This window comes from Malus sylvestris, chromosome 4 (genome assembly GCF_916048215.2).
Source record: "Malus sylvestris chromosome 4, drMalSylv7.2, whole genome shotgun sequence".
NCBI classification, from domain to species: Eukaryota; Viridiplantae; Streptophyta; class Magnoliopsida; order Rosales; family Rosaceae; genus Malus; species Malus sylvestris.
In genome coordinates this window covers 14,237,080-14,258,193 of record NC_062263.1, presented here as the reverse complement: position 1 = coordinate 14,258,193, position 21,114 = coordinate 14,237,080, and the positions used below count along the sequence as shown (strand labels likewise).

Sequence of the window (21,114 nt, the reverse complement as noted above, 5' to 3'; positions counted from 1 at the left end):
CAGTCTCGCCTTCTCCAGATAACATATGGCGCCCATCCTTCATATCCCCTATTGGTCCTCTTACCGTTGGGGATTCGGTGATGAAGAATGACATGACCGCTGCGGTGGTGGCCTGAAACCTTGTCACTCCTAAAGATAACAGACTGCTTTCCAGACGGTCTGATGAGTTGGCTGTTAAGGAGTCTCTGGCTCTTAGTGTGCAGTGTGCTGGTTTTGTGTCCAACATGGCCCAACGCCTATTTGCTCGAACCCGTCAAGTTGAATCGTTGGCGGCTGAAGTGATGAGTCTCAAATAGGAGATTAGAGGGCTCAAGCATGAGAATAAACAGTTGCACAAGCTCGCACACAACTATGCCACAAACATGAAGAGGAAAATTGACCAGATGCAGGAATCTGATGGTCAGATTTTACTTGATCATCGGAGGTTTGTGGGTTTGTTCCAACAGCATTTGCCTTCGTCTTCTGGGGCTGTACCGCGTAGTGAAGCTCCAAATGATCAACATCTGATACCTCCTCCTTCTGTGGCCCCGCCGACTGCTGAGGCTCTGCCGACTACTGAGACTTTTCCTAAGCAGCCTTTGTGAAGGTTCCCTCTTGTATTTATCTGCTTAATGTTCCTTTCTTTTTTTATGAATGGAAAAATACCTTGCATAACTGGCAGTGTTTCACAAATAAAAATGATAATCAAGGCAAAATAAAACTACAGAAAAGGGAAGGTTTTTAGAAACGCAAAACTGATTGTGGAGCGATTCAAAAATCTTCCTTATTTGAATACATGGGTTGCCTCCCAAGAAGCGCTTTCTTTAACGTCTTGCAGCCGGACGAAGAACTCATTCACTCCTCATTGGAGCCCACGGCATGCAGGGAGATGTCCTCCACGGCATGCTCCTCAAAGTGCTCATAATAGGGCTTCAATCGGTGCCCATTCACCTTGAATTCATGTCCCGTTTTCCAGCTTTGGATTTGGACTGCACCATGAACAAAAACATTAGTAATAACAAACGGTCCAATCCACTTAGAACGTAACTTACCGGGAAACAACCGTAAACGGGAGTTGAACAATAGCACTTTCTGGCCTATGGAGAATGTTTTGCCTCGAATCATCTTATCATGGAAAGCTTTGGTTTTCTCCTTGTAAATGCTAGCATTCTCGTACGCCTCATGCCGTATCTCATCAAGTTCATTGAGTTGAAACTTCCTATGACTTCTTGCGGCATTTAGGTCCATATTGAACTTCTTGATGGCCCAATGAGCTTTGTGCTCCAATTCAACGGGGAGATGGCACGGCTTGCCATAGATGAGCCTAAATGGGGACATTCCAATGGGTTCTTGTACGCCGTACGATATGCCCAAAGTGCATCATCTAACCGTAAGCTCCAATCCTTCCTTGTAGGCCCAACGGTCTTCTCTAGAATTTGTTTGATCTCACGGTTGGAAACCTTGGCTTGGCCATTTGTTTGAGGATGGTAAGGTGTAGAAACCCTATGGTTGACATTGTATTTCCTCAATAACGCCTCTATGGTCCGGTTGCAAAAGTACGATCCTCCATCACTTATGATGACACGTGGCATGCCAAACCTTGCAAAAATGTTAGTTCTAATAAAATCTGCAACCACTTTAGAGTCATTAGTCCGGGTGACTTTAGCTTCCACCCACTTCGACACATAATCAACCGCAAACAAAATATACATGAAACCATACGAGGAAGGAAAGGGACCCATAAAATCAATTCCCCAAACATCAAAAATTTCAACATTAAGGATAGAAACTTGCGGCATTTAATCCCTAGCACCTATGTTACCCATTCTTTGGCATTTATCACATGTTAAGCAAAACGTTCTAGCATCCTTAAAGATACTAGGCCAATAGAACCCATATTGTAACACCTTAAGTGCTGTTCTTTGTGTGCCAAAGTGACCACCACATGCATATGTGTGACAAAAACTTAAAATTGAACGAAATTCAGAATCATGCACACATCGACGTACAATCTGATCCGGGCAAAATTTCCATAAATATGGATCATCCCACACATAAAACCGTGCATCATGCCTAAGTTTATCATGTTGGTGCCTAGTGAAAGTGCTTGGAATTTGTTTTGACACCAAAAAGTTCACCAAATCGGCATACCAAGGCTCACTAACCTTTATGGACAACAATTGTTCATCGGGGAATGTCTCGACAATGGGTAGGGACTCCTCATTATGCATCATGCGGCTTAGGTGGTCAGCCACCACGTTCTCACTTCCCTTCTTGTCACAAATCTTAATATCGAACTCTTGAAGTAGCAACATCCAACAAATTAGCCGCGGTTTGGCTTCCTTTTTAGTCAGCAAGTACTTCAAAGCTGCATGGTCAGTGAAAACAATTACTTTAGTCCCAATTAAATATGATCTAAACTTATCTAAAGCAAAAACAACGGCAAGAAGTTCTTTTTCCGTAGTGGAATAGTTCAACTGCGCATCATTCAACGTCCGTGAGGCATAGTAGATGACATGCGGCCTCTTGTCCTTCCTTTGTCCCAAAACAGCTCCTAACGCATAATCGGACGCATCACACATAAGCTCGAAAGGTAGGCTCCAATCCGGTAGGACAATGATTGGTGTCGTAGTCAACAACTCCTTGAGTTGGTTGAATGATGCCGTGCATGCCTCATTAAACTCAAACGTCACATCTTTTTGTAGAAGTCAGCAAAAAGGTTGTGCCACCTTTGAGAAATCTTTGATGTACCTACGATAGAAACCTGCATGGCCAAGAAAAGAATGAACCTCTCTAACCGAAGTCGGAGAGGGTAAGTGACGTACAAGATCTATTTTTGACTTATCAACCTCAATACCTTTTTCAGAGATTATATGACCTAAAACTATGCCTTGTTTAACCATGAAATGACATTTTTCCCAATTAAGAACAAGGTTAGTTTCAATGCAACGTTTTAAAATCAAGCTAAGATTATGCAAACAACTATCAAACGAATCACCAAAGACGCTAAAATCATCCATGAAAACTTCAATTATTTTCTCTACATAATCCTAAAATATGCTCATCATGCATCTTTGAAATGTGGCAGGTGCATTACATAAACCAAAAGGCATGCGACGATATGCAAATGTACCAAAAGGGCATGTAAAAGTGGTTTTTTCTTGGTCCTCGGGTGCTATGACAATTTGATTATAACCAGAATAACCATCAAGAAAACAATAGAAAGCATAACCCGCTAACCTCTCAAGCATTTGGTCAATGAACGGCAATGGGAAGTGATCATTCCTTGTGGTGGCATTTAGCTTCCTATAGTCGATGCACACCCTCCAACCGGTTTGAATACGTTGAGGAACAAGTTCATTCTCGGCATTAGCTACCACTGTCACTCCGGATTTCTTTTGTACGCATTGAACGGGCGAAACCCACCGACTATCCGAGATTGGATAGACAACTCCACAATCTAGAAGCTTTATGATCTCCTTCTTCACAACTTCCATCATAGGAGGGTTGAGATGGCGCTGAGCCTCTCGAGATGTTTTAGACCCCTCATCCAAAAGTATGCGATGCATGCACGTAGTAGGGCTAATTCCCTTGATGTCGGCCAATGTCCATCCAATTGCCGTTTTGTACTCCTTTAGCACCCTTACTAATTTACTCTCCTCTTGTGTCGTGAGTGAGGATGAAATGATGACGGGCAATGTCTCATCCTCTCCCAAGAAAACATACCTCAAGTGACTAGGCAATGGCTTAAGTTCAAGTGTGGGTGGCTGCACAACTGAGGGAAGCATTTTATTAGACGAAACCGAACTTAAAATAGGGTCCAAAAACTTACCAGTTTGCGATGGCAATGACTCAAGGGCAGCCACCATCTCAATGATATCTTCACTAGGGGGCACGGCAATGGAATCCTCATGCATGCCGTGGGTTTCCTTGGTGGCTGTTTCAATGTTTTTCATGTTCTTTCCTTGTGCAACGACCAATTCAAGTGCATCGTCCTTCAAATTGTCAAAATGGTCTTGCGCGAAAGAGTCAATTATATCAATAGCAAAACATGAATGATTTTCACTAGGAAACTTCATAGAATCAGAAAGATTGAAATTAATCACTTCCTCATCAAATTCCATCGTTAAAGTGCCATTAAATACGTCAATCTTTGTTCGAGCCGTTTTCATGAATGGCCTTCCAAGGAGGATGGGTAATGAAGGGGTATGGTCCGATTCATCCATCTCAAGTACGTAGAAATCCGCCGGAAAGATCAAATGATTAACCTGCACTAAAACATCCTCCAAAACTCCCTTTGGATAGGCATTAGATCTATCGGCCAATTGTATAATTACACCATCATTTTTTAACTCTCCTAGGTTCATAGATGCATAAATTGAATATGGCATGACATTTATAGATGCACCTAAGTCTAACATGGTAGATTCAAACCTAGTATTACCAATGACATAAGGAATCGTAAAACTACCCAAATCTTTGCATTTAGGGGGCAGTTTGCATTGCAAGATGGCTGACACGTTCTCGCCTACTTTCACAACTTCCTTGGTCGACATCCTCTTCCTCGTGGTGCAAAGTTCCTTCAAGAACTTGGCGTACTTCGGGACTTGCTTAATTGCATCCAAAAGGGGTATGTTGACTTGAACTTTCCTAAATGTCTCTAGAATGTCCTTTTCAGCTTCTTCTTTCTTTGTTTGCTTGAACCTATTTGGAAAAGGAACATTCGAAGGAAAAACATTAGTAGGAACTGGATTTGATACGTTCTTACCTCTATTGGACAGATTGGATGACTTAGGATCACATAGGGTTTGCGGCAAAGGTGTTTCCACCTTTGCCGTGGGTGGTTTTTGTTCTTCCTCTTCAATCATCAACTCCTCCACCTCGTTAGAACGTGATTTGGAGTGTTGGGGGTCAGATCCTATGTGCTTCCCACTTCACAAAGTTATAGCTTTTGCAGATTCGAATCCACCTTTTGGATTGACCACGGTTGAGCTAGGCAACTTGCCTTGCTCTCGAAACTGCCCCATAAACTCGGCAATTTTCCCCACTTGCTTCTCTAACTCGTCCACCTTCTTGTCCCTAGTTTGCATGCCCTGCGCCATAGAAGTTAGTAAATTAAAAATCTGATCATTATCAATAGAAGAACCTGATTTTTGGGCGGGTTGTGCTTGGGGTTGAATTGGTGCAAACGGCTTTTGATAGAAACCCGGGGGTTGTTGCCTAAATGTGCTTTGTTGTTGGCCTTGTTGGGGTTCTCGCCATTTGAAATTTGGATGATCACGCCAACCGGGATTGTAAGTATTAGAAAATGGGTCATTCCTCAGTTGGTATTGGTTGCCAAATCCCACGGCATTGAGGGTTTCCCAACCTCCATTCTCTATCAATTGTGGGGACTTGTCCGTAAGGTGTCCTTGCATGGAGCATACGCCACAAGCTGCCACGTTTTGCACTTTTGGACCTTCCACCACCTGAGAAAGCAAAGTAGTAAGGTTAGCCATTTGATTTTGAAGTTCGGTTATGGCACTTACCTCATTCACTTGGTGTTGCCGTGGGTTGCTCCTTTGTCTAACACCTTCGTATTGTTGGGCATTCAACGCTCGATTGGAGATTAATGTCTTGGCTGCTGTGGGGGTCTTCTCCACCAAGGCTCCTCCCGCCGAGGCATCTAGCATTTGACGTTCGATTGGTAGTAGCCCCTCGTAGAAGTATTGTAGAAGAAGTTCCTCCTTCATCTGATGCTGTGGACATGAAGCAACAAGAGATTTAAAACGTTCATAGTAAGTAGGAAAAGAATCACCTTCATCTTGTTGAATTCCACTTATCCTTTTTCGTAGGAGGATGACTCGAGAAGTTGGGAAAAACTTCTCCAAGAAAGCCCGTTTCATGCTCTCCCAAGATGTGACCGTTCCGGGAGCTAATTCATACAACCAATCTTTCGCCTTTTCCATGAGAGAAAAGGGAAAAGCCTTCATCTTCAATATGCTCCCGTCAACATTGATTGGAGTCATGCTTGAACACACCACCTCGAACTCTTTCAAGTGCTTGTTAGGATCCTCCATGGACAACCCATGGTACTTCGGAATGTGGTGTAGCAAACTTGACTTCAACTTGAATTCCTCGGTCTTTTGATGTGTGAATTAACTTGACACACAAATTAAACCCTATGGATGACAATTGTAGTATATGAGCAAATAGGGATCGTTCTAGACCGGGGATTAACTAGGGATGCTAATCAATGTGAAACTGACTCAAGAACATAAAAACATAATGTAGAACACTAAACTAGACTCAATTAATGCAAAACTAGAGTTTAAAACACCTAAACAAATCAAAAACTCAAAACAGCAACTAAAAGACTCAAAACTGCCTCAAAACCACTTTCTGGGCAGTTTTGAGTACCTACACTAATTTGGACGAAATTGGACTAAAACTTGACTTAAGACACTTGAAAACACAAACTAAATTGATTTCTAACTAATCTAACACTTTAAAATAAATGGGGGATTGATTTTGACGAACTTAAAACTTTAAAATTTAACTTTGAAAACAAATGTAAAGCAAAACAGATTGTGATTAAATAGAATGGTGAGAAGCTAGTTAGAGGGTTCCTTATCCACACATGAACATATGCATACAACTCAATCTCCAATTACTCTTCCAACAAACCATGAATGACAATGCCCCAAATTAACTAGATTGCACCAATTAATTCTCAGATTTCCCTAGATTCATTTAATTGAATGGAATACGCATTACAACCAAATTATTCTTATCAAGGACTCTAACTATGGAATACGCATGATAGAGACACATATCAAAGATCATTAAGTTCAATGGAAATTATAAGCATTGACGAGGCATTCATAACTATGGGATACGCATGTTACTCTTGCCTAGGATTTACTTAACGCAATCGTGACTAGCGACTTTCACTACTTATGAATATAAGTTAATAACGATTAGGTGAAATTCCCTTATATTCTAGCATCAAGTTTAGGCATGCAAATTAAGTGTCGACCCTCAACCCACATACATAAACAAGTTATCAATCCAATAGATAAGTAAATCACATTCACAATTTCTGAAATCATAATTGGAAGAAATCAAATCATATAAAACATATGTCCATGGCTTCAAATTCACCTCTAACTAAAAAGAAATTAGTTCCACATGTTTAACATAATTGAAAAGCAAGTTAAATTAAACATGAAAACAGAAACAAAGAAAGAAAGAACTCCAAACACTCCACTAATGGCAGATTGCATGTGCAAGGCTTCTCCCTCCTTTGGACTGCACGGCACTCCTTCTTTCTCCTCCTTTGGTGGCTGCACAAGGTGGTGATGGTGGTGGGAAGGCACGGCTGTGGTGGATGGATGGTTATGGAAGAGGGTAGAAGGGTTAAAAGGACTAGGGAGGCACGGCAAGGACTTAGAACTAGGGAGAATGGGATTGGTGGTTGCGGCAAGGGTTTAGAATGATTTTCTGGAGTGAATGGATGATATGGGAGGTGGTAGTTTCGGCCAAAAGCTTTAAAGGAGTATATATAGGCACTTAAAAACCCTAGCAATCAGATTAGGGTTTCTAGAAACCCAAATCCAACAGAAAATAGGTTAAAACAATCAGATTTTGTATGGGAAAAGGCCTAGGGTTCGGCTGGTTTAGTGGGCTAGGGTTAAGGCTTCTAGAATGCCTTGCAAGGCAAGGAAATCAAGTATTCTAGAACCCTAGGTGCGGCAAAGATTAGGGAGATCAGATTAGGCAATGGGCTAGGGTTTAGGTGTGGCATAGGGTGAATATCCACAAAGAATTAGGGCTTAGGTCCACTTAGTTTTAAACAGGGATTTTTATAACCCAAATCCACAACTAAAGGCCCTAATAAGTCAGAATTTAAGAGAGAATGGGCTAGGAAGTGCGGCTCAAGTCCAAGAGGTAAGGATAGGTCATCCAAAAGCCCAACGCCAAGAATAGAAACTCTCACAAATGGAAACCTCCAAGAATAGAAACTTCCAACTTTTGAAACTTTGGTTTCTAATTCTGAATTCTTTGTTCTTCACATTCATTTCTTCATTTCTTAAGCTCCTTTGACCTTCAAACTTGTCCATTCCTTGTGCTCCAAGCATGTACTTTCCAATCTAAGCTCCATTTTGCTCCAAAAGGCTCCAATTTGCATCCTTTTATGTCATATGCCCTTTAAGCCTGAAAACACATGAAAGTAGCTCAACAGACTACTTTAAAGAAGAAAATATAACGAAAATGCATAAGAACTAGCTAACTAAGGCGCATAAATATGCTCCTATCAAATTCCCCCACACTTAGCTTTTGCTAGTCCTCGAGCAAAACAAAGAAACAAAAGAAACAAAATGAAACAAAACAAACAAAAACAACCTAAACCTTCCAATATTTGCCTCAGGGATTTCCAATGCACATGACATATTAAAAATCATCATTCCCACAGATTTTAGCCATCTTTACACATAAGCACATACTTATTTATAGTCACCACGTACTAGTTCACATTTAACCAATTAAAACATGATTTTGAACTTAGTAACATGCCTTAGAGAATTTGCTCAATTCCTCACTAGATATGCACTCAATTTTCACACAGATTTTCTGACTACACACCCTATACTAGTTATATGTGAGAAGATTGATGTAAATATAAAAACGAATGCTCACATATGTTATAACAAGGAAAGCTTTTTCTGAATTTAATAAGCATGTATATGATCTCATGAAAGGAATGCTACTACTTAGACGCGAGAACCAGTGACACCATATGCTCATACCGATCCCAAACTCCACAAATTGAAATACACAACACTCAAGATAGAAGTTAAGGGTTGTAATGGGGCTTGGGGTATTGGCTAACAAAGAAAGGTGAAGGGTAACAAACGTTCTTAAAACAATAGTAAGCAAAGCAATGAAATTGACACTTAGAATTCACTTTTGAATGCAAAAATCAACTTTTAAACTCAAAGGGGAAATTCATGCAACACTTAGGGTCAAATTCAATGTTTTGGACCCTTTCTTCAACAACCAACACCTTAGAGCTCATTTTCATGCTCTTTCAACTCTTTTTCACACTTTTCACATTTTTTCTTCTTTTTTCTACGAATTTTTTTTCTTTTCTTTTTCTTTTCTACCCCATGCCTCATTTAAGACTTTGGCACACAATACACAAGGCTCACTTTCCCCCACACTTGTTTTCTGCACACCCTTGATCAAAAGGAATTCATTTTAAGTCATGCTTACTATGCTTTAAGAACAAGGGTATGGATGGTCCTAATCTAGGCTAGGTAAGGATAATGTGGGTTAACAAACAATATAGGCTAAATAAGGCTCAACGGGGTTAAACCTACAAACCAAATGTATGGAATGAAGGCTTTTTGGCTATGGTGGTAACTACTACACAACTTCATCTTGAATATGTGTTATGCAAATCAATAACATGTTTTGAATGAAATTGGCATGAGTTCTAGCATTTGGAACTAAAGTGATGAAACGCATTCTAAGTAACAACCAAGCAAAGAATAATGAGATCATGCAACGACTTTAGAAAACAAGAATGCACAGATTAATAACTCTCCAAATAAAGTTTAGGCTCAAGTCTCTCAAGGATGTAGCGTTAGTTTGAGTTCCTTCCTTCAAGCATGTTACAAAAACTAATTTTTTTTCCTTATGATTACATGTGAATTCATAAGTTATAACCACAACCAAGCATAAACGAAGAGTAAATCAAACTTTCATCCATGTTTATAACTCTCTTTAACAGTCATGCAATTAAAAACCGAATCCTCATCATTGTGTTGGAAGGTACCCTAAGACACAAACAAACACACAAAAACAACTCTTTTTGGGTTTTTTAAAACAATTTTTCAAATTTTTATGGTATTTTCGGATTTTTGAATCAAAACACATTAAAACACACCAAAACAGCCTAAAAACACCTAAAAACAGCAAGAAACAACATTGGGAAATATGAGTGAGAAAACCCTACGAATTTGCATCAAAACACTTTGGTTACCCCCCCACACTTAAATCAAACATTGTCCTCAATGTTTCAAAAGCATAAACTAACACAAAAACACATAAACAAACAAACAAACACTAACAAACTAAACATGGCAGAAACTAAATAAGCAACAAAGAGAAGGGTTTAGGAACGCAAATCTGAAATTGGAATGCTCTCTAGGTCTTCCTTTGTCGAATGCATGGGTTGCCTCCCACGAAGCGCTTGCTTTAACGTCTTCCAGCCGGACGGTACCTCCGTTTAAGCTTGACTAGGTGCCACGGCATGGAGGGGTACCTCCTCCACGACATGTTCCTCAAACATCTCGTAATAAGGCTTCAATTGATGCCCATTCACTTTGAATTCTTGTTGCGTCCTTGCACTCTTGATTTGCACTGCACCATGAGGGAAAACATTAGTGACAATAAAAGGACCAACCCATTTGGAACGCAACTTACCCGGAAACAACCGAAGGCGAGAATTGAACAACAACACTTTCTGCCCAATATAGAACGTCTTGGCACGAATCATCTTGTCATGGAATGCCTTCGTCTTCTCCTTGTAAATCCGGGCATTCTCATAAGCTTCATGTCGGATTTCCTCAAGCTCACACAATTGGAGCTTCCTATGTAAACATGCGGCATCAAGGTCCATATTAAACGTTTTGACGGCCCAATGTGCCCGATGCTCTAACTCGACGGGAAGATGGCATGGCTTCCCATAGATGAGCCGGAAAGGTGACATCCCAATGGGGGTCTTGTAGGCAGTGCGATACGCCCACAATGCATCGTTTAAGCGCAAACTCCAATCCTTCCTTGTAGGCCCCACGGTCTTCTCAAGAATCTGCTTGATTTCCCTATTCGAAACCTCGGCTTGCCCGCTCGTTTGAGGATGATAAGGTGTGGCCACCTTATGCGTGACATTGTATTTCTTGAGCAACGCCTCGATGGTTCGATTACAAAAATGGGAACCGCCATCACTGATTAGCACTCGTGGCATTCCGAACCTTGCAAAAATGTTAGTTTTCACAAAATCTGCAACCACTCGAGAATCAGTAGTTCGGGTGGCTTTTGCTTCCACCCATTTCGATACATAGTCCACAACAAGCAATATATAAAGAAACCCATGTGACGAAGGAAAGGGACCCATAAAATCAATACCCCACACATCAAAGATTTCAACACTAAAAATGGGGGTTTGCGGCATTTGTTGCTTAGGACCAATATTGCCCGTTCTTTGGCATCTATCACAAGACATGCAAAATGTTCTAGCATCCCTAAAGATGGTAGGCCAATAGAAACCACATTCTAACACCTTAAGTGCTGTTCTTTGAGTGCCAAAGTGTCCCCCACAAGCATAAGTGTGACAAAAGGTTAGAATAGCATTAAACTCAGAATCGTGCACACACCTACTTATAACTTGGTCAGGGCAATATTTCCATAAATACGGGTCATCCCACACATAAAGCCGTGCCTCTTTCTTCAATTTATCACCTTGGTGTTTAAGTAATTCACTAGGAACATGTTTAGACACCAAATAATTCACCAAATCAGCATACCATGGTTCACTTACCTTGACGGACATCAGTTGCTCATCTGGGAATGTCTCTATGATAGGTACGGCATCCTCCTCATGCACCATACGGCTCAAGTGGTCAGCCACCACGTTTTCACTTCCCTTCTTGTCCCGGATTTCGATATCGAACTCTTGGAGAAGAAGCATCCAACGAATGAGTCGTGGTTTGGCCTCCTTCTTGGTGAACAAGTACTTCAATGCTGCATGGTCAGTATAAATAATAACTTTAGTACCAAGCAAATAAGAACGGAATTTATCTAAAGCAAATACAACAGCTAGAAGTTCTTTTTCAGTGGTAGAATAATTCAATTGTGCATCATTTAAAGTCCGAGAGGCATAATAGATAACATGCGACCTTTTGTCCTTCCTTTGCCCCAAAACAGCTCATAATGCATAATCGGAAGCATCGCACATAAGCTCAAAATGAAGGCTCCAATCCGGTGGAACTATGATAGGGGCCGAAGTTAGCATGTCCTTGAGGTGATTGAACGCCTTCTCACACTCCTCGTTGAAGTCAAATGCCACATCTTTCTGGAGGAGACGGCAAAGAGGGTTTGAGATCTTGGAGAAGTCCTTGATAAATCGCCTATAAAATCCTGCATGACCAAGAAACGAACGAACCTCTCGAACTGAAGTAGGAGAGGGTAAGTAGCGTACAAGATCTATTTTCGATTTATCCACTTCAATTCCTCTTTCTGAAACAATATGCCCTAGAACTATGCCTTGTCTAACCATAAAGTGACATTTTTCCCAATTAAGCACTAGGTTAGTTTCTACACATCGTTTCAGAATTATTGTGAGATTTTCCAAACATACATCAAATGAATCACCAAACACACTGAAATCATTCATAAATACCTCAATAATCTTTTCCACAAAATCTGAAAAGATACTTACCATACATCTTTGAAATGTGGCCGGAGCATTGCATAACCCAAAAGGCATGCGACGATAAGCAAAGGTACCAAAGGGGCATGTGAAAGTTGTCTTTTCTTGGTCATCCGGCGCTATGACAATCTGATTATATCCAGAATAACCATCAAGGAAACAATAAAAAGAATGACCGGCTAACCTTTCAAGCATTTGATCAATGAACGGCAAAGGGAAGTGGTCTTTCCTTGTGGTGGCGTTGAGCTTCCTATAATCAATGCACACTCGCCAACCTGTTTGGATGCGGGTTGGCACAAGCTCATTCTCGGCATTCTTCACCACGGTCACTCCGGACTTCTTTGGAACACATTGCACCGGTGACACCCAACGACTATCAGAGATCGGATAAATCACTCCACAATCAAGAAGTTTGATAATCTCCTTTTTCACAACTTCCATCATTGGAGGGTTGAGACGGCGCTGAGCCTCTCGAGTTGGTTTAGCCCCCTCCTCTAGAAGTATGCGATGCATGCACGTAGTCGGGCTAATTCCCCTAATATCGGCCAAAGTCCACCCAATGGCCGTCTTGTGCTCTTTCAACACTCGGATCAACTTCTCCTCCTCTAGGGCCGTGAGTGATGAGGAGACAATGACAGGAAATGTCTCGTTGTCTCCCAGAAAGACGTACTTTAAATGATCGGGCAACGGTTTAAGCTCAAGTACGAGTGCCTGAATCACTGAGGGTAACAACTTATTAGTGGAAACTGGAATTGAAATTGGGTTAGAAGGCTTACCATGGTGTTGAGGTAGTGACTCCAGGGCAGCCACTATCTCGGCCTCCTCCTCACTTCTAGGCACGGCAAAACCATATGTTTGCCCAATTCCTTGTGCAATTGTCGTTTCAAGTGTATCCCTCTCCAAACAATCAAGAAAATCCTGCGCCAAATCATCAATTATATCAATAGAAAAGCAAGAATGATCGTCCTTAGGAAATTTAATACTTTCAGAAAGATTAAAATCAATGACTTCCCCATCAAATTCCATCGTTAAAGTTCCTTTAAACACATCTATCTTGGTGCGGGCTGTTTTCATGAAGGGCCTCCCTAATAGAATCGGCAATGGGGTGGAATGGGGTGAATCCTCCATGTCAAGCACGTAGAAATCCGCTGGAAAAATCAAGTTACCAACCTGCACCAACACATCTTCCAAAACACCCTTTGGGTATACATTAGAACGATCGGCCAATTGAATTATCACACCATCATTTTTAAGCTCACCTAAGTTCATAGATGCATAAATCGAGTATGGCATAACATTAATCGAAGCCCCTAAGTCTAACATGCAGTGTTCAAACTTAGTATTACCAATAACGCACGGAATTGTAAAGCTACCCGGATCTTTGCATTTAGGGGGTAATTTCCTTTGTAACACAGCAGAGACATTTTCACTTACTTGAACTACCTCTTTGTTCGAAATCCTTCTCCTTGTTGTACAAAGTTCTTTTAAAAACTTAGCATACCTCGGGACTTGCTTAATCGCATCAAGGATCGGGATATTGACTTGAACTTTCCAAAAAGTCTCTAGAATGTCCTTCTCAGCTTCTTCCTTCTTTGATTGCCTAAACCTGCCAGGAAAGGGCACATTTAGTGGAATAGAACTAGAAAAAGTCGAATTGGGACTTACCTTGGTGGTTGGGGACGGTTTAGGAGGACTAGGTGGTGGCGGCAAGGTTTGGTCATCCTTGGCCGTGGGCTTTGCTCCCTGTGCTTCCTCTTTCAGCAACTTGTCCTCCTCGTCTTGACTTGATTTGGATGTATTTGAGTCCGCTCCAACCTGTTTACCACTTCTCAACATGATGGCCTTAGCGGTTTCAAATCCTCCCTTCGGGTTCACAACGGTTGAACTAGGCAATCTGCCTTGCTCTCTAATTTGCCCCATAAACTCGGCAATTTGACCCATTTGCTTCTCCAAATTATCCACCAGTTTGTCTTGGATTTGTCTCTCCTTATTTTGAGTTTGTACTTCCTGCGTCAAAGTAGTAAGTAACTTAACAACTTGATCATTATCCAAAGACATACCTGAGTTTGTTGGGGCAGATTGAACTTGGTTTTGATTGGGGACGAATGGCTTTGTATAAAAGCCCGATGGTTGCTGCCTAAATCCTCCTTGTTGTTGGGGTTGTTGAGGATCCCGCCATTTGAAATTTGGATGGTCTCTCCACCCCGGATTGTAGGAATTAGAGTATGGATCATGGAGTGGTTGATTTTGGTTCCCAAAACCCACGGCATTGGCAGATTCCCAACCCCCATTCTCAATCAATTGAGGGCATTGATCGTTGGCATGTCCTTGCATAGAACACACGCCACACACACTTGGTCCATGAATCTTCATTACCTCGGCCAACTGAGAAACAATAGAAGTAAGGTTAGCTAATTGGGATTGAATCTCGGGCATAGAACTTACCTCATTCACTTGTGGCCGTGGGGGGTCTCTTTGTCCAATACCTTCGTATTGTTGTGCATTATGTGCTCGGTTGGCAATGAGAACTTTTGCAGCCCCTCGAGTTTTATCCACCAACGCACCTCCCGCCGAGGCATCAAGCATTTGGCGTTCCATGGGAAGGAGTCCTTCGTAGAAGTATTGAATGAGCAGCTTCTCCTTCATTTGATGCTGTGGACAAGAAGCAACAAGTGATTTAAAACGTTCATAATAAGAAGGAAACGATTCACCTTGATTTTGTTGGATGCCACTAATCCGTTTCCTCAAGAGAATGACTCTTGAAGTTGGGAAAAACTTCTCCAAGAAAGCTCTTTTCATACTATCCCAAGATGTAACTGTTCCGGGTGCTAACTTGTAAAACCAATCTTTCGCCTTTTCCAAAAGTGAGAATGGAAAGGCCTTCATCATCAGAATACTCCCGTCAACATTGATGGGTGTTATGCTCGAACAAACAACCTCGAACTCCTTGAGATGCTTGTTGGGATCTTCCATGGAAAGCCCATGGTATTTCGGAATGTGGTGCAACAAGCTTGACTTCAACTCGAATTCGTCGGTCTTGCCTTGGGCAGCCGCGGGGTATTGAATGCATAATGGTGCGGCATTGGTCAACCCCGAGGCCGAAAGCTCTTTAATGGTCCGATTGTCCGCGGCCATAACTTCTTCTTCCACTTCTTCAAACTCAGATTCGGCCTCTGAACTTGAACTAGGTTCACTAGGTTCGGGATGCCTCCTCTTTCTTCTCAAATCACGTTCAAAATCGTCGTTAAAGTCCAAGATATTTGCATGCACAGTTTGAGAACTCCGCGTCATGCACTAGTACCTAAACCAAGAAAACAAAACAAAATCAGAAAACGAGGTAAATTAAATCAAGACACACGGCAAAAACACAAGGGATTAGCAATTTTGCTAATCCCCGGCAACGGCGCCAAAATTTGATGTGTGAATTAACTTGACACACAAATTAAACCCTATGGATGACAATTGTAGTATATGAGCAAATAGGGATCGTTCTAGTCCGGGGATTAACTAGGGATGCTAATCAATGTGAAACTGACTCAAGAACATAAAAACATAATGTAGAACACTAAACTAGACTCAATTAATGCAAAACTAGAGTTTAAAACACCTAAACAAATCAAAAACTCAAAACAGCAACTAAAAGACTCAAAACTGCCTCAAAACCACTTTCTGGGCAGTTTTGAGTACCTACACTAATTTGGACGAAATTGGACTAAAACTTGACTTAAGACACTTGAAAACACAAACTAAATTGATTTCTAACTAATCTAACACTTTAAAATAAATGGGGGATTGATTTTGACGAACTTAAAACTTTAAAATTTAACTTTGAAAACAAATGTAAAGCAAAACAGATTGTGATTAAATAGAATGGTGAGAAGCTAGTTAGAGGGTTCCTTATCCACACATGAACATATGCATACAACTCAATCTCCAATTACTCTTCCAACAAACCATGAATGACAATGCCCCAAATTAACTAGATTGCACCAATTAATTCTCAGATTTCCCTAGATTCATTGAATTGAATGGAATACGCATTACAACCAAATTATTCTTATCAAGGACTCTAACTATGGAATACGCATGATAGAGACACATATCAAAGATCATTAAGTTCAATGGAAATCATAAGCATTGACGAGGCATTCATAACTATGGGATACGCATGTTACTCTTGCCTAGGATTTACTTAACGCAATCGTGACTAGCGACTTTCACTACTTATGAATATAAGTTAATAACGATTAGGTGAAATTCCCTTATACTCTAGCATCAAGTTTAGGCATGCAAATTAAGTGTCGACCCTCAACCCACATACATAAACAAGTTATCAATCCAATAGATAAGTAAATCACATTCACAATTTCTGAAATCATAATTGGAAGAAATCAAATCATATAAAACATATGTCCATGGCTTCAAATTCACCTCTAACTAAAAAGAAATTAGTTCCACATGTTTAACATAATTGAAAAGCAAGTTAAATTAAACATGAAAACAGAAACAAAGAAAGAAAGAACTCCAAACACTCAACTAATGGCAGATTGCATGTGCAAGGCTTCTCCCTCCTTTGGACTGCACGGCACTCCTTCTTTCTCCTCCTTTGGTGGCTGCACAAGGTGGTGATGGTGGTAGGAAGGCACGGCTGTGGTGGATGGATGGTTATGGAAGAGGGTAGAAGGGTTAAAAGGACTAGGGAGGCACGGCAAGGACTTAGAACTAGGGAGAATGGGATTGGTGGTTGCGGCAAGGGTTTAGAATGATTTTCTGGAGTGAATGGATGATATGGGAGGTGGTAGTTTCGGCCAAAAGCTTTAAAGGAGTATATATAGGCACTTAAAAACCCTAGCAATCAGATTAGGGTTTCTAGAAACCCAAATCCAACAGAAAATAGGTTAAAACAATCAGATTTTGTATGGGAAAAGGCCTAGGGTTCGGCTGGTTTAGTGGGCTAGGGTTAAGGCTTCTAGAATGCCTTGCAAGGCAAGGAAATCAAGTATTCTAGAACCCTAGGTGCGGCAAAGATTAGGGAGATCAGATTAGGCAATGGGCTAGGGTTTAGGTGCGGCATAGGGTGAATATCCACAAAGAATTAGGGCTTAGGTCCACTTAGTTTTAAACAGGGATTTGTATAACCCAAATCCACAACTAAAGGCCCTAATAAGTCAGAATTTAAGAGAGAATGGGCTAGGAAGTGCGGCTCAAGTCCAAGAGGTAAGGATAGGTCATCCAAAAGCCCAACGCCAAGAATAGAAACTCTCACAAATGGAAACCTCCAAGAATAGAAACTTCCAACTTTAGAAACTTTGGTTTCTAATTCTGAATTCTTTGTTCTTCACATTCATTTCTTCATTTCTTAAGCTCCTTTGACCTTCAAACTCGTCCATTCCTTGTGCTCCAAGCATGTACTTTCCAATCTAAGCTCAATTTTGCTCCAAAAGGCTCCAATTTGCATCCTTTTATGTCATATGCCCTTTAAGCCTGAAAACACATGAAAGTAGCTCAACAGACTACTTTAACGAAGAAAATATAATGAAAATGCATAAGAACTAGCTAACTAAGGCGCATAAATATGCTCCTATCATCTTTCCTTGTGCAGCCGCGGGATATTGAATACATAGAGGTGCGGCATTGTCTAATCCCGAAGCCGAAAACTCCTTGATTGTACGATTGTCTTGTGCCATGGCTTCCTCTACTTCACCCACTCTTGCCGTGGGTTCCTCTTCTTCAAACTCAACTTCGGCTTCTGAATTTGAATTTGATTCACTAGGTTTTGGATTCTTCCTTTTTCATCTCAATTCTCACTAAAAATCATCGTCAAAGTCCAAGATGTGTTCACGAATCGGATGAGAACTCCGAGTCATAAACTAGTACCTAAAAACAAGAAACAAAACAAGGTCAGAATCTGGAATTCATTAAAACAAACTGAAATAAAACAATCTAAGGGATTCGCAATGTTGCTAATCCCCGGCAAAGGCGCCAAACATTTGATGCGAAATATATAAGCACACAAATTAAACCCTCTTTTTATCAATTGTAGCAAAGTATGTAAGTAGGGATCGTTCTAGGCCGGGGATTAGGAGGGATTGCCAAATCACTTGAAACTGACTCAAAACGTAAAAACAAAGTTTAAAACACTAAACTAGACTTAAAGAATGCAAAACTAAACTATAAAACACCAAAACAAACCAAAAGACTCAAAACTGCCTTAAAAACACTTTCTGGGCAGTTTTGAACACCTAACACTAAATTGGACGAAATTGGGTTATGAGTTGACTCAAGACACTTAAAAACACAAACTAAATTGATTTCTAACTAATCTAACACTTCAAAATAAATGGGGATTGAGTTTTGACGAAAATTGAAAACAAGAACAAACTTTGTAAATTGAACAGATTCTAAAACGAATTTGATAAAAGTGAATGGATGGAAAGCTAGCTAAGGGGTTCTTCTCCACACATGTCACACTTGCATACAAAACGATTTCCAATTGCTTGTCGATAAACCATGAATTCCCAACACCCCAGATTAACCGTGAATTGCACTAATTAACCCTCATATTTTCCTTAAGTTATTGAATTGGATGAATTGCATACGACAACCCCAAGCATTCCCCACAAGTTCCCTACATGAATTGTATAATAGAGATACAAGCAAGAATCATTAAGTTCTATGAAAATCATAAGCATTGGCGAAGCACTTGTTACTATGAATTGCATGAAACTTATGCCAATAATTTACTTAACATGATTGTGATCAACAACCTTTACTACTTGTGAATATAAGTTCATAACGATTAGGTGAAACTCCCTTATATCCTAGCATCAAACTTATGCATGAAAATTAAACGTGCACTCTCAACCAACATACACAAATTAGTTTTAATTCATGTAGATAAGTAAATTGAATTCACAACTTATGAAACGCAATTAGAAGTAATCAAATCATATAGCAAGCATAAACATGGTTTCAAATTCCCCCTAGCCAAGGGGGGTTTAGTTCCTCATACTCACAAAGCAAAGATACATAAATTTAGACATTAAAATCCAAAGAAAGAAAACACCTAGATGATCCAACTTGGACAGCAGGTGCATCCACAAGTCTTCTTTCCTCCTTGCTGCGGCACTTGGTCTAAAGTTAGGTTCTAGGGTGGTATTTGTATGGGAGAATGGGTAGGGAATGGTATGGAAGAGTTTAGGATTGATGGGGGGTACGGCTAGGGTAAAAAGAATCAGAAAAATATGGAATAATGGTGAAGGAATGCTGCGGCAAAGAGAGGGAATGATTTCTGGCGAAAATTCTGAATATGGAGGGGTGGTTGATGTGTTTTTGATGTAGTGTAATATGTAGTGTTCTTCCCTTCACTCCCTATTTATAGAAGCTCCAAAGCAAAGAATCACTCAAGTGGCTTCAATAAACAATACAAACAAAGACCAAAATGATGCAAAAACAGCTAGTTTACATGCTCTTTTATCATTGTGTCTTGCCTTTAACAAAAGGCAATCATTCCTCTTTTGCTAATTCAACTCCTTTGTAGCTGTCCATGTGCCTTCATTTTTCAATTTCTGATGCATTTGCCTTGTATTCCATCCCTTTTCCACATGTACTAGCTGTTAGACAACTTTCACACACATGTTTTGCATCATTTCATCTTGCAAACATCAACTTTCGGCCACTTTACACTTCTACACACATGCTATGCATCATTTCAGCTTGCAATTATGTTTGTAGTTGCTGAAAATGTGAATACATCTTGTAAAGCAATCCAACAAATGGCATTTTTCACTTCTTTTCCTTTCAAATTGTTCCTTAAGTGTATGTATCTGCACACTTCCACACTTCAACTTCATTATTCAGATTTTTGCATGTGTTGAAACCCTTTTTAAAACACCAAAAACGTCCATCCTACTTGCTCCATATGCATGCAATCCATTTTGGCCCAAAATTGCTCCAAATTGCACCAAAATGCACTTTCTTTCCAACTTTGTTATTAGGACCTACAAACACATGAAAATAGCTTAAAACACTCTTATAAGCAATAACTAATTAAGTAAATGCAAGAAAACATGTTAACTAAGTCGCATAAATATGCTCCTATCAGTGGACCGAGCTATACATTTCTGTTTAGAGGATTTTCAAGATATTGTTACACCTCCCAAGGTAAAAACATATCCACTTGTCGATTTGGATTCTGTAGTGTCAGAAATCCAATTGGCATCACTGAAGCCTTCTATAACAGGTGGATACTTTGTGTAGTATAATACGTAGTCAAGTGTATTTTTCAAATACCTTAACACTCTTACTAAAGCATTCCAATGCTCTTGTGCCGGATTACTTGTATATCTACTAAGCCTACTTACTACATAAGCTAAGTCGGGCCTAGTTGAATTCATCAAGTACATTAGACTTCCAATTACTTGAGAATATTCAAGTTGAGATATGGCATCGCCTTTATTTTTCTTCAACTTACATCCAGCATCAAAAGGAGTTACAGCAGGTTTACAGTCAAATTGACCAAACCTTCATATTATTTTTTCTGCATAATGGGATTGTGTAAGGACATATCCTTCACTATTTCTCTTAATTTCAATTCCCAAAATGACATCGGCTTGACCTAAGTCTTTCATGTCAAAACTTGAATTCAACATTTTCTTTGT

At 40.3% G+C, this 21,114-nt stretch overlaps 1 pseudogene; it reads right to left on the bottom strand.

Moving 5' to 3' along the window:
* Window positions 1-834: 834 nt before the first annotated feature.
* The window catches only part of LOC126618138 (uncharacterized), an 83,349-nt pseudogene continuing 63,069 nt past the window's right edge, over window positions 835-21,114 (bottom strand).